Below are 11,643 nucleotides of genomic sequence, written 5' to 3' on the forward strand. Positions count from 1 at the left end.
TGTCATTGTATGCTGTAGCGTTAAGATTTTCCTTCACTGGAACTAAGGGGCCTAGCCCGTATCATGAAAAACAGCCCCAGAACAATATTCCTCCTCCACCAAACTTTACAGTTGGCACTATGCATTCCGGCAAGTAGCGTTCTCCTGGCATCCGCCAAAGCCAGATTCGTCCGTCGGACTGCCAGATGGTGAAGCGTGATTCATCACTCCAGAGAATGCGTTTCCACTGCTCCAGAATCCAATGGCAGCGAGCTTTACACCACTCCAACCAACGCTTGGCATTGCGCATGGTGATCTTAGGCTTGTGTGTGGCAGCTCGGCCATGGAAACCCATTTCATGAAGCTCCCGATGAACAGTTCTTGTGCTGACGTTGCTTCCAGAGGCAGTTTGGAACTCGGTAGTGAGTGTTGCAACCGAGGACGATGCCGTTCAGCGGTCCCGTTCTGTGAGCTTGTGTGGCCTACCACTTCACGGCTGAGCCGTTGTTACTCCTAGACCAGGGTTCCCCAACTGGCGGGTGGTTTTATTTGGCCCTCCAAGTTTTCTGAGCCCAAAGAAAAAACATTTAAAAAATATACAGACATTTTAAAATTCATTTAAAATTCATTGTTGGAAATAAAATACTGTAAAAACACCAGGAAATCAGCTCCAATTGATTTCAATTTTGGAAATCTGTTCCCAAGTATTCCTACGCGTAATATAGAGACAAATGTAAGCAAGGCTTGAAATTATTGTTTTAGTCAAATATTATATATGTTTGGGATTCTTGCGATCAATTTGCAGTCTACAATTGATCTGTAATCATGACCTGGCCCCCCGACCATCTGCTCCAGAAAACATTGGCCCGCGGCTGAATCTAGTTGATGTTCCCTGTCCTATACGTTTCCACTTCACAATAACAGCACTTACAGTTGACAGGGCAGCTCTAGCAGGGAAGAAATGTGATGAACTGACTTGCTGGAAAGGTGGCATCCTATGACGGTGCCATGTTGAAAGTCTCTGAAATCTTCAGTAAGGCCATTCTACTGCCAATGTTTGTCTATGGAGATTGCATGGCTGTGTGCTTGATTGTATACACCTGTCAGCAATGGGTGTGGCTGAAATAACCGAATCCACAAATGTGAAGGGGTGTCCTCATACTTTTGTATATATAGTGTACCTTTGTGTTTTCATGTGTTGACAGATAATTATATTGCTGTACTTAGTTTTGTACTTTATCTAATTGTGGCAGTGTGCAAGGGGAGGGTATATTGCCACATTATGACAGAGGGAACCTAGATGTAATGACTGATTTAAAAACGTTTTTTTATGTGGTTATTTTATTATGCATTTACAATGAATCCACATGTTCATGCAAGTGCTATTTGTGGCTGAGGCACCCACATTAAACTTACTGGAAACCTATTTGGAATATTTCAAAAATATTTTGTCCTACTATATCTATTTTTGAAAAACTGTTAAACTATTTTTAGGTCTTTCACTACAAATAAAATAGAATATGTCTCTACTTATTTCAGCTGTGAAACAAACAAAATAGCTGTTTTGTTAGCTATTTCATTTATACAGTACCTTACTGGCATAAACAACAATCACAAGGCTGTGTGATACACTTACCTTTCTGCACAGTACTAAATGCATTTTTCTGCGTACCTCTATTTGCTGCAAATTTGAGTTAACATTTCAATGTTTTTAATGGATTTTAAGTTCTGATACCCAGTGTATTGTCATCAGAAATTTACTTAAGGGTCATGTGAATAAAAGCAAACATGACAAGCATCTAGTTCATATATTTTGATTTGTATACAGTGCATTTGGAAAGTATTCAGACCCTTTCGCGTTTTCCACAATATGTTATGTTACCGCCTTATTCTAAAATGGATTAAATTGTTTTTTCCCCCCTCATTAATCTACACACAATACCCCATTATGAAAAAGCAAAAACAGGTTTTAGAATTTTTTGCACATTTATTAAGAATAAAAAACAGATATCATATTTACATAAGTATTCAGACCATTTACTCAGTACTTTGTTGAAGCACCTTTGGCAGCGATTACAGCCTCGAGTCTTCTTGGGTATGACGCTACAAGCTTGGCACACATGTATTTGGGGAGTTTCTCCCATTCTTCTCTGCAGATCCTCTCAAGCTCGGTCAGGTTGGATGGGGAGCGTCGCTGCACAGCTATTTTCAGGTCTCTCCAGAGATGTTCGATCGGGTTCAAGTCCGGGCTCTGGCTGGGCCACTCAAGGATATTCAGAGACCCGAAGCCACTCCTGCGTTGTCTTGGCTGTGTGCTTAGGGTCATTGTCCTGTTGGAAGGTGAACCTTCGCCCCAGTCTGAGGTCCTGACCACTGGAGGAGGTTTTCATCAAGGATCTCTCTTTACTTTGCTCCGTTCATCTTTCCCTTGATCCTGGATGGTCTCCCAGTCCCTGCCACTGATGATGCTGCCACCAACATGCTTCACCGTAGGGATGGTGCCAGGTTTCCTCCAGACGTGATGCTTGGCATTCAGGCCAAAGAGTACAATCTTGGTTTCATCAGACCAGAGAATCTTGTTTCTCATGGTCTGAGAGTCCTTTAGGTGCCTTTTGGCAAACTCCAAGCGGGAGGTCATGTGCCTTTTACTGAGGAGTAGCTTCCGTCTGGCCACTCTACCATAAAGGCCTTATTGGTGGAGTGCTGCAGAGATGGTTGTCCTTCTGGAAGGTTCTCCCATCTCCACAGAGGAACTCTGTCAGAGTGACCATCAGGTTCTTTGTCACCTCCCTGACCAAGGCCTTTCTCCCCGGATTGCTCAGTTTGGCCGGGCAGCCAGCTCTAGGAAGAGTCTTGGTGGTTCCAAACTTCTTCCATTTAAGAATGATGGAGGCCACTGTGTTCTTGGGGACCTTCAGTGCCGCAGAAATGTTTTGGGGACCTTCAGTGCTGCAGAAATGTTTTGGTACCCTTCCCCAGATCTGTGCCTCGACACAATCCTGTATCGGAGCTCTACGGACAATTCCTTCGACCTCATGGCTTGGTGTTTGCTCTGACATGCACTGTCTTATATAGACAGGTGTGTGCCCTTCCAAATCATAATAATAATATGCCATTTAGCAGACGCTTTTATCCAAAGCGACTTACAGTCATGTGTGCATAATTTTTTTTTTACGTATGGGTGGTCCCAGGGATCGAACCCACTACCCTGGCATTACAAGCGCCATGCTCTACCAATTGAGCTACAGAGGACCACAATCATGTCCAATCAATTGAATTTACCACAAGTGGACTCCAATCAAGTTGTAGAAACATCTCAAGGATGATCAATGGAAACAGGATGCACCTGAGCTCAATTTTGAGTCTCATAGCAAAGGGTATGAATACTTATGTAAATAAGGTATTTCTGTTTTAGATTTTTTATAAATTAGCAAACATTTCTAAAAGCCTGTTTTCACTTTGTCATTATGGGGTATTGTGTGTAGATAGACGAAAAACATTGATTTAATACATTTTAGAATAAGGCTGTAACGTAACAAAATGTGGAAAATGGGCAGGGGTCTGAATACTTTCCAAATGCGCTGTACATATAGTCATTGAACACTGGTCACTTTAATAATGTTTATAACACCAACAACAGCTTGGAAAAATGTCATGGCTTTAGAAGCTTCTGATAGGCTAATTGACATCATTTGAGTCAATTGGAGGTGTACCTGTGGATGTATTTCAAGGCCTACCTTCAAATTCAGTGCCTCTTTGCTTGACATCATGGGAAAATCAAAAGAAATCAGCCAAGACCTCAGAAAAAAACATTGTAGACCTCCACAAGTCTGGTTCATTCTTGGGAGCAATTTCCAAACACCTGAAGGTACCACGTTCATCTGTACAAACAATAGTACGCAAGTATAAACACCATAGGACCACGCAGCCATCGTACCGCTCAGGAAGGAGACTCATTCTGTCTCCTAGAGATGAACGTACTTTGGTGCTAAAAGTGCAAATCAATCCCAGAACAACAGTAAAGGACCTTGTGAAGATGCTGGAGGAAACAGGTACAAAAGTATCTATATTCACAGTAAAACGAGTCCTATATCGACATAACCTGAAAGGCCGCTCAGCAAGGAAGAAGCCACTGCTCCAAAACCGCCATAGAAAAGCCCGACTACGCTTTGCAACTGCACATGGGGACAAATATTGTACTTTTTGGAGAAATGTCCTCTGGTCTGATTAATCAAAAATAGAACTGTTTGGCCATAATGACCATCGTTATGTTTGGAGGAAAAAGGGTAATGCTTGCAAGCCGAAGAACACCATCCCAACCGTGAAGCACGGGGGTGGCAGCATCATGCTGTGAGGGTGCTTTAGTGCAGGAGGGACTGGTGCACTTCACAAAATAGATGGCATCATGAGGAAGGAAAATTATGTGGATATATTGAAGCAACATCTCAAGACATCAGTCAGGAAGTTAAAGCTTGGTCGCAAATGGTTCTTCCAAATGGACAATGACCCCAAGCATACTTCCAAAGTTGTGGCAAAATGGCTTAAGGACAACAAAGTTAAGGTATTGGAGTGGCCATCATAAAGCCCTGACCTCAATCCTATAGAACATTTGTGGGCAGAACTGAAAAAGCGTGTGCGAGCAAGGAAGCCTACAAACCTGACTCAGTTACACCAGCTCTGTCAGGAGGAATGGGCCAAAATGTACCCAACTTATTGTGGGAAGCTTGTGGAACAATTTAAAGTCAATGCTACCAAATACTAATTGAGTGTATGTAAACTTCTGACCCACCGGGAATGTGATGAACGAAATAAAAGCTGAAATAAATCATTCTCTACTATTATTCTATTATTCTGACATTTCACATTCTTAAAATAAAGTGGTGATCCTAACTGACCTAAGACAGGGAATTTTTACTAGGGTTAAATGTGAAAAAAGAATTGTGAAAAACTGAGTTTAAATGTATTTGGCTAAGGTGTATGTAAACTTCCGACTTCAACTTTATATATTCATATTCCGGACTTTATATTTGTTCTGATATTTCTTAATTTCTTAATTTTTTGGGTGCATTTTTACGTATGGGTGGTCCCGGGGATCGAACCCACTACCCTGGCATTACAAGCGCCATGCTCTACCAATTGAGCTACAGAGGATATTACTGCACTGCTGGGTATTACTGCACTTTTGAATCTAGAGAAACAAGCATTTCACTGCACCTGCGATAACATATGCAATTGTGTGTACGCAACCAATCAACTTTGATTTGATTTAGCCAGCTAGTTTAGGCAGGATAAATTGGTATAACGAGCTCGGGCCTAGTCCTAGTCTCTTTCGGACACAGTAGACTCCTCTTCAAAACAACTAAGGTATAATCTTCTTCTATGGTATTTTGGCGGTCCGCAAACCTATGTTCGAGGTGCATGCCACCACCTACTGTGTGGGCTGTGTCAGCTTACTGTTCTGGAGTGTGAAGTAATTACACTTTGTGACACAAAAAGGAAAGGGAAAAAAGGACGAAAACAAATAAAATAATAATATTGCCCTACCAACTAACCCGACACCCATTAAAATCTCACCACTATTCCACTAATTTGGCCCTATCTGATCCTACACCAGGCCGGCAGCCTGGGAGGACTGGACACTATCGTTCAACTTACCATGTAACTGCAGTAAAATCTCGTACACCCAAGTATTTCTCTACAGCTGCCACCACAACATCTATTTTCTGTGATTTACGTTCCATTTCTGCGGTACAGTTGATAACAATTGCTATGAACGCTAAGAAACCAACCTTGCTGAAGCACGTTATTCCTACCACTCTCTATTGGCCTTGGCCTACTCACAGGGATCCTCTAGGATCCCTCGCCCTGGACCCATCTTCCTCTACTACACAGTGGTTTAATTCTTCTTCGTGAGGTTTAATGGCGGTTGGCATCGAATATGTTGCATTACCACCCACAACTGAACTATAGTATGAATCCATTACACTTTATGATGCAAAATGGGGAACTGGGAAGAAGAAAAAAAAAAAAGAAAAAAAAAAGTATATATATAATAATATATTTTTTATTACCCTACCAACTAACCCTATACTCATTAAAACCCATCACCTTATTCCACTACTTTAACCCTATCTGATCCTACCCCAGGCCAACGGCCTGAGAGGATGGGACACTACCACTCAACAAACGCTGTAACTCTTCTGAAGTCAAATCTCGTACCACCAAGTACTTCTCTGCAGCTGCAACCACAACATCTATTTTCTGTGATTTACATTCCATTTCTGCAGTATGGTTGATAACCATTTCTATGATCGCTAAGAAGCAACCTTACTGAAACAGATATCACTCATTGGCCTATCCCTCTGTTCTGGCACAGATCTACTATTCACAGGAGTCCTCTCAGAATCGCTCACCCTTGATCCACCCTCTTCTACTTTCTTCACTGCCTCAGCATACGACACATGCACTACTCTGACCCTGGCAAATGAGGTATAAATCTTCTTCTTCTTCTATGATATAATGGCGGTCCGCAAACAAACGTTAAAGGTGCATGCCGCCACCTACTGTGCTGGAGTGTGTGGTCAACCATGGTTTACAACATTTCTAAATCCTCCTACCTAACTCAGTACTTCTGAGAAAATTAAAAAGAGCCCTACTAACTTCTAATAGACCCTCCCCCATCCCCAAAATCCCCTCCAACCCCCCCCCCCAACCCCGTCCAACCTCAACGACCCTACACTTCAATCTTTCTCTCTCTTCAACATACAGTGGGGGAAAAAAGTATTTAGTCAGCCACCAATTGTGCAAGTTCTCCCACTTGAAAAGATGAGAGAGGCCTGTAATTTTCATCATAGGTACACGTCAACTATGACAGACAAATGAGGGGAAAAAATCCAGAAAATCACATTGTAGTATTTTTTATGAATTTATTTGCAAATTATGGTGGAAAATAAGTATTTGGTCAATAACAAAAGTTTCTCAATACTTTGTTATATACCCTTTGTTGGCAATGACACAGGTCAAACGTTTTCTGTAAGTCTTCACAAGGTTTTGACACACTGTTGCTGGTATTTTGGCCCATTCCTCCATGCAGATCTCCTCTAGAGCAGTGATGTTTTGGGGCTGTCGCTAGGCAACACAGACTTTCAACTCCCTCCAAAGATTTTCTATGGGGTTGAGATCTGGAGACTGGCTAGGCCACTCCAGGACCTTGAAATGCTTCTTACGAAGCCACTCCTTCGTTGCCCGGGCGGTGTGTTATGGGATCATTGTCATGCTGAAAGACCCAGCCACGTTTCATCTTCAATGCCCTTGCTGATGGAAGGAGGTTTTCACTCAAAATCCCACGATACATGGCCCCATTCATTCTTTCCTTTACACGGATCAGTCGTCCTGGTCCCTTTGCAGAGAAACAGCCCCAAAGCATGATGTTTCCACCCCCATGCTTCACAGTAGGTATGGTGTTCTTTGGATGCAACTCAGCATTCTTTGTCCTCCAAACACGACGAGTTGAGTTTTTACCAAAAAGTTATATTTTGGTTTCATCTGACCATATGACATTCTCCCAATCCTCTTCTGGATCATCCAAATGCACTCTAGCAAACTTCAGACGGGCCTGGACATGTACTGGCTTAAGCAGGGGGACACGTCTGGCACTGCAGGATTTGAGTCCCTGGCGGCGTAGTGTGTTACTGATGGTAGGCTTTGTTACTTTGGTCCCAGCTCTCTGCAGGTCATTCACTAGGTCCCCCGTGTGGTTCTGGGATTTTTGCTCACCGTTCTTGTGATCATTTTGACCCACGGGGTGAGATCTTGCGTGGAGCCCCAGATCGAGGGAGATTATCAGTGGTCTTGTATGTCTTCCATTTCCTAATAATTGCTCCCACAGTTGATTTCTTCAAACCAAGCTGCTTACCTATTGCAGATTCAGTCTTCCCAGCCTGGTGCGGGTCTCCAATTTTGTTTCTGGTGTTCTTTGACAGCTCTTTGGTCTTGGCCATAGTGGAGTTTGGAGTGTGACTGTTTGAGGTTGTGGACAGGTGTCTTTTATACTGATAACAAGTTCAAACAGGTGCCATTAATACAGGTAACGAGTGGAGGACAGAGGAGCCTCTTAAAGAAGAAGTTACAGGTCTGTGAGAGCCAGAAATCTTGCTTGTTTGTAGATGACCAAATACTTATTTTCCACCATAATTTGCAAAAAAATTCATAAAAAATCCTACAATGTGATTTTCTGGATTTTTTTTCCTCAATTTGTCTGTCATAGTTGACGTGTACCTATGATGAAAATTACAGGCCTCTCTCATCTTTTTAAGTGGGAGAACTTGCAAAATTGGTGGCTGACTAAATACTTTTTTTCCCCACTGTACTTACAACACTATATTAACACATGCTCCACCGTTTCATCGACCATACAATCCAGACACAAACCATTCACATGCTTGCCAACCAGATGTAATGATGAGTTCAATGTACAATGTCCTAAGTGCAATCGAGCAAACACCACCTCTTCCTTCCTAATCTGACCTTTGAATCTTGGTCCACCGACCTTTCTTGGAGGGCATATACAGATGAAGTCGGAAGTTTACATACACCTTAGCCAAATATATTTAAACTCAGTTTTCAAAATTCCTGACATTTAATCCTAGTGAAAATTCCCTGTCTTAGGTCATTTAGGATCACCACTTTATTTTAAGAATGTGAAATGTCAGAATAATAGTAGAGAGAATGATTTATTTCAGCTTTTATTTCTTTCATCACATTCCCAGCGGGTCAGAAGTTTACATACACTCAATTAGTATTTGGTAGTATTGCCTTTAAATTGTTTAACTTGGGTCAAACGTTTCAGGTAGCCTTCCACAAGCTTCCCACAATAAGTTGGGTGAATTTTGGCCCGCTCGTCCTGACAGAGCTGGTGTAACTGAGTCAGGTTTGTAGGCCTCCTTGCTCGCACACGCTTTTTCAGTTCTGTCCACACATTTTCTATTGGATTGAGATCAGGGCTTTGTGATGGCCACTCCAGTACCTTGACTGTTGTCCTTAAGCAATTTTGCTACAACTTTGGAAGTATGCATGGGGTCATTGTCCATTTGGAAGACCCATTTGCGACCAAGCTTTAACTTCTTGACTTATGTCTTGATATGTTGCTTCAATATATCCACATAATTTTCCTTCCTCATGAAGCCATCTATTTTGTGAAGTGCACCAGTCCCTCCTGCAGCAAAGCACCCCCACAGCATGATACTGCCACCCCCGTGTTTCACGGTTGGGATGGTGTCCTTCGGCTTGCAAGCAACCCCCTTTTTCCTTCAAACATAATGATGGTCATTATGGCCAAACAGTTGTATTTTTGATTAATCAGACCAGAGGACATTTCTCCAAAAAGTATGATCTTTGTCCCCATGTGCAGATGCAAACCGTAGTCTGCATTTTTTATGGCGGTTTTGGAGAAGTGGCTTCTTCCTTGCTGAGCGGCCTTTCAGGTTATGTCGATATAGGACTCGTTTTACTGTGGATATAGATACTTTTGTACCGGTTTCCTCCAGCATCTTCACAAGGTCCTTTGCTGTTGTTCTGGGATTGATTTGCACTTTTCGCACCAAATTACATTCATCTCTAGGAGACAACGCGTCTCCTTCCTGAGCGGTATGACGGCTGCGTGGTCCCATGGTGTTTATACTTGCGTACTATTGTTTATACAGATGAACGTGGTACCTTCAGGCGTTTGGAAATTGCTCCCAATGACGAACCAGAGTTGTGGAGGTCTACAATTGTTTTTCTGAGGTCTTGGCTGATTTCTTTTGATTTTCCCATGATGTCAAGCAAAGAGGCACTGAGTTTGAAGGTAGGCCTTGAAATACATCCACAGGTACACCTCCAATTGACTCAAATGATGTCAATTAGCCTATCAGAAGCTTCTAAAGCCATGACATAATTTTTTGGAATTTTCCTTTGCTGTTTAAAGGCACAGTCAACTTAGTGTATGTAAACTTCTGACCCACTGGAATTGTGATACAGTGAATTATAAGTGAAATAATCTGTCTGTAAACAATTGTTGGAAAAATTACTTGTGTCATGCGCAAAGTAGATCTCCTAACCGACTTGCCAAAACCATAGTTTGTTAACAAGAAATTTGTGGAGTGGTTGAAAAACGAGTTTAAATGACTCCAACCTAAGTGTATGTAAACTTCCTACTGCCACACATCTATCAAAATGGCTCTGATCTTACATTTGGCCTTACCTCTACCCAGTGGAATATTAAATTCAATTATATATCGTTTCAAAGCCCTTTTGGCTAACTGGTCTACAATTGTATTCCCTTCCACACCCGAATGTGCTGAGACCCAGCAGAATCTCACTACTACACCCAGTCTCTCAATTCTCCATAATAACATTAGTACCTCCAATAGTAAGTCACTCCTATTAGATTTACCAGATGATAAGCTATTCAATATAGACAAAGATTCTGAGCATACCATAAATTGAGAGTGGCCCAGGAAGAGACACACACTCAGGAGAGGAGAAACACTGAGCAAAACAACACCCTGTCTGAACTCAGACACAAGGTGGAACAACAGGGATGTTGGGTGGAGACTTTTCAAGAGAAGAATTTGCTTCTGGTGGAGGAGCACAAAAATCTGCAGCAGAAGATGGAGAGTATAGAGAGGAAACTGGAGGAGGCAAACTTGCAGAACAGAGATATGGTCCATGTAATTGGCAAGCGTAAGAGACTATCCACAGCACTCAGAAACAGCTGGAGGAGCGGGCCCGGGAGTGCAGCATCCTCTCCAAGCAGCTGGAGCAGGCCTTCGAAGATGGACAGAGACAGGCGGATCAGAGCCTGGAGCGGGCTTTATTCAAAGAGAGGTCCATCCAGGCCAAGGCTCTGGACCTGGAGAGCCAACTGGGCCTCAGAAGGACAGAGCTCAGTCAGTTACGCAGAAGCAAAGAGGATATGGAGCGACGATTCCAGAATCAGTTGAAGAACATGAAGGAGAGACTGGAACAATCTGACTCTACCAACCGCAGCCTGCAGAATTATGTTCAGTTTCTCAAAGCTTCATATAGTAATGTGTTTGGTGACTCTGTGCTATCAAGTGGTCCTCTGTAGCTCAATTGGTAGAGCATGGCGCTTGTAACGCCAGGGTAGTGGGTTCGATCCCCGGGACCACCCATACGTAAAAATGGATGCACATATGACTGTAAGTCGCTTTGGATAAAAGCGTCTGCTAAATGGCATATTATTATTAATTCTAACAGGTTGTACGTCCCCCACCCACTGGAGGGCAACTACTATCGCCAACAGTTCAACTGAGTATACTGACAGTTCATCTGTTAGTCTTCTACATATCTGCACATTAAATTCAGGAACGTAAACGCCTGCTCCTGTGCGCCCACTATCTGGGTCTGTGAAAAGCGGTAAAAAAGCATAAAAACGTATACTAATGTAATTGTCAACCAGTTTCCCTATATCACTGACTTCTGACAAATCTTTCCTTTTCTCTACCAAGGTTAGATCAACAACAGGATCTGGGAGTAACCATAGAGGAACATCCCCTATCACCACAGAAGGGCCAACATCCAACTCCCTCAAACCACTCTCATCAGCAAGCTTTCCAACTGTCCAATCAAAATCACTGCCTTGTCTACTAGTACAGTGCATTC

The 11,643-nt window shown here is 42.6% G+C and overlaps 1 protein-coding gene across 1 annotated transcript in view; it reads left to right on the forward strand.

The window, feature by feature from the left end:
* Positions 1 to 11,531, forward strand: part of LOC121582183 (ran-binding protein 3-like) — a 38,735-nt gene extending 27,204 nt beyond the window's left edge. Inside the window, exon 15 of the transcript XR_006003328.2 lies at positions 11,490 to 11,531. The gene's annotated coding sequence lies outside the window, so the exon portion shown is untranslated. The remainder of the gene's footprint in view (positions 1 to 11,489) is intronic.
* Positions 11,532 to 11,643: the final 112 nt, after the last annotated feature.

This window comes from Coregonus clupeaformis, chromosome 15 (genome assembly GCF_020615455.1).
Source record: "Coregonus clupeaformis isolate EN_2021a chromosome 15, ASM2061545v1, whole genome shotgun sequence".
In the NCBI taxonomy this organism is placed as follows: domain Eukaryota; kingdom Metazoa; phylum Chordata; class Actinopteri; order Salmoniformes; family Salmonidae; genus Coregonus; species Coregonus clupeaformis.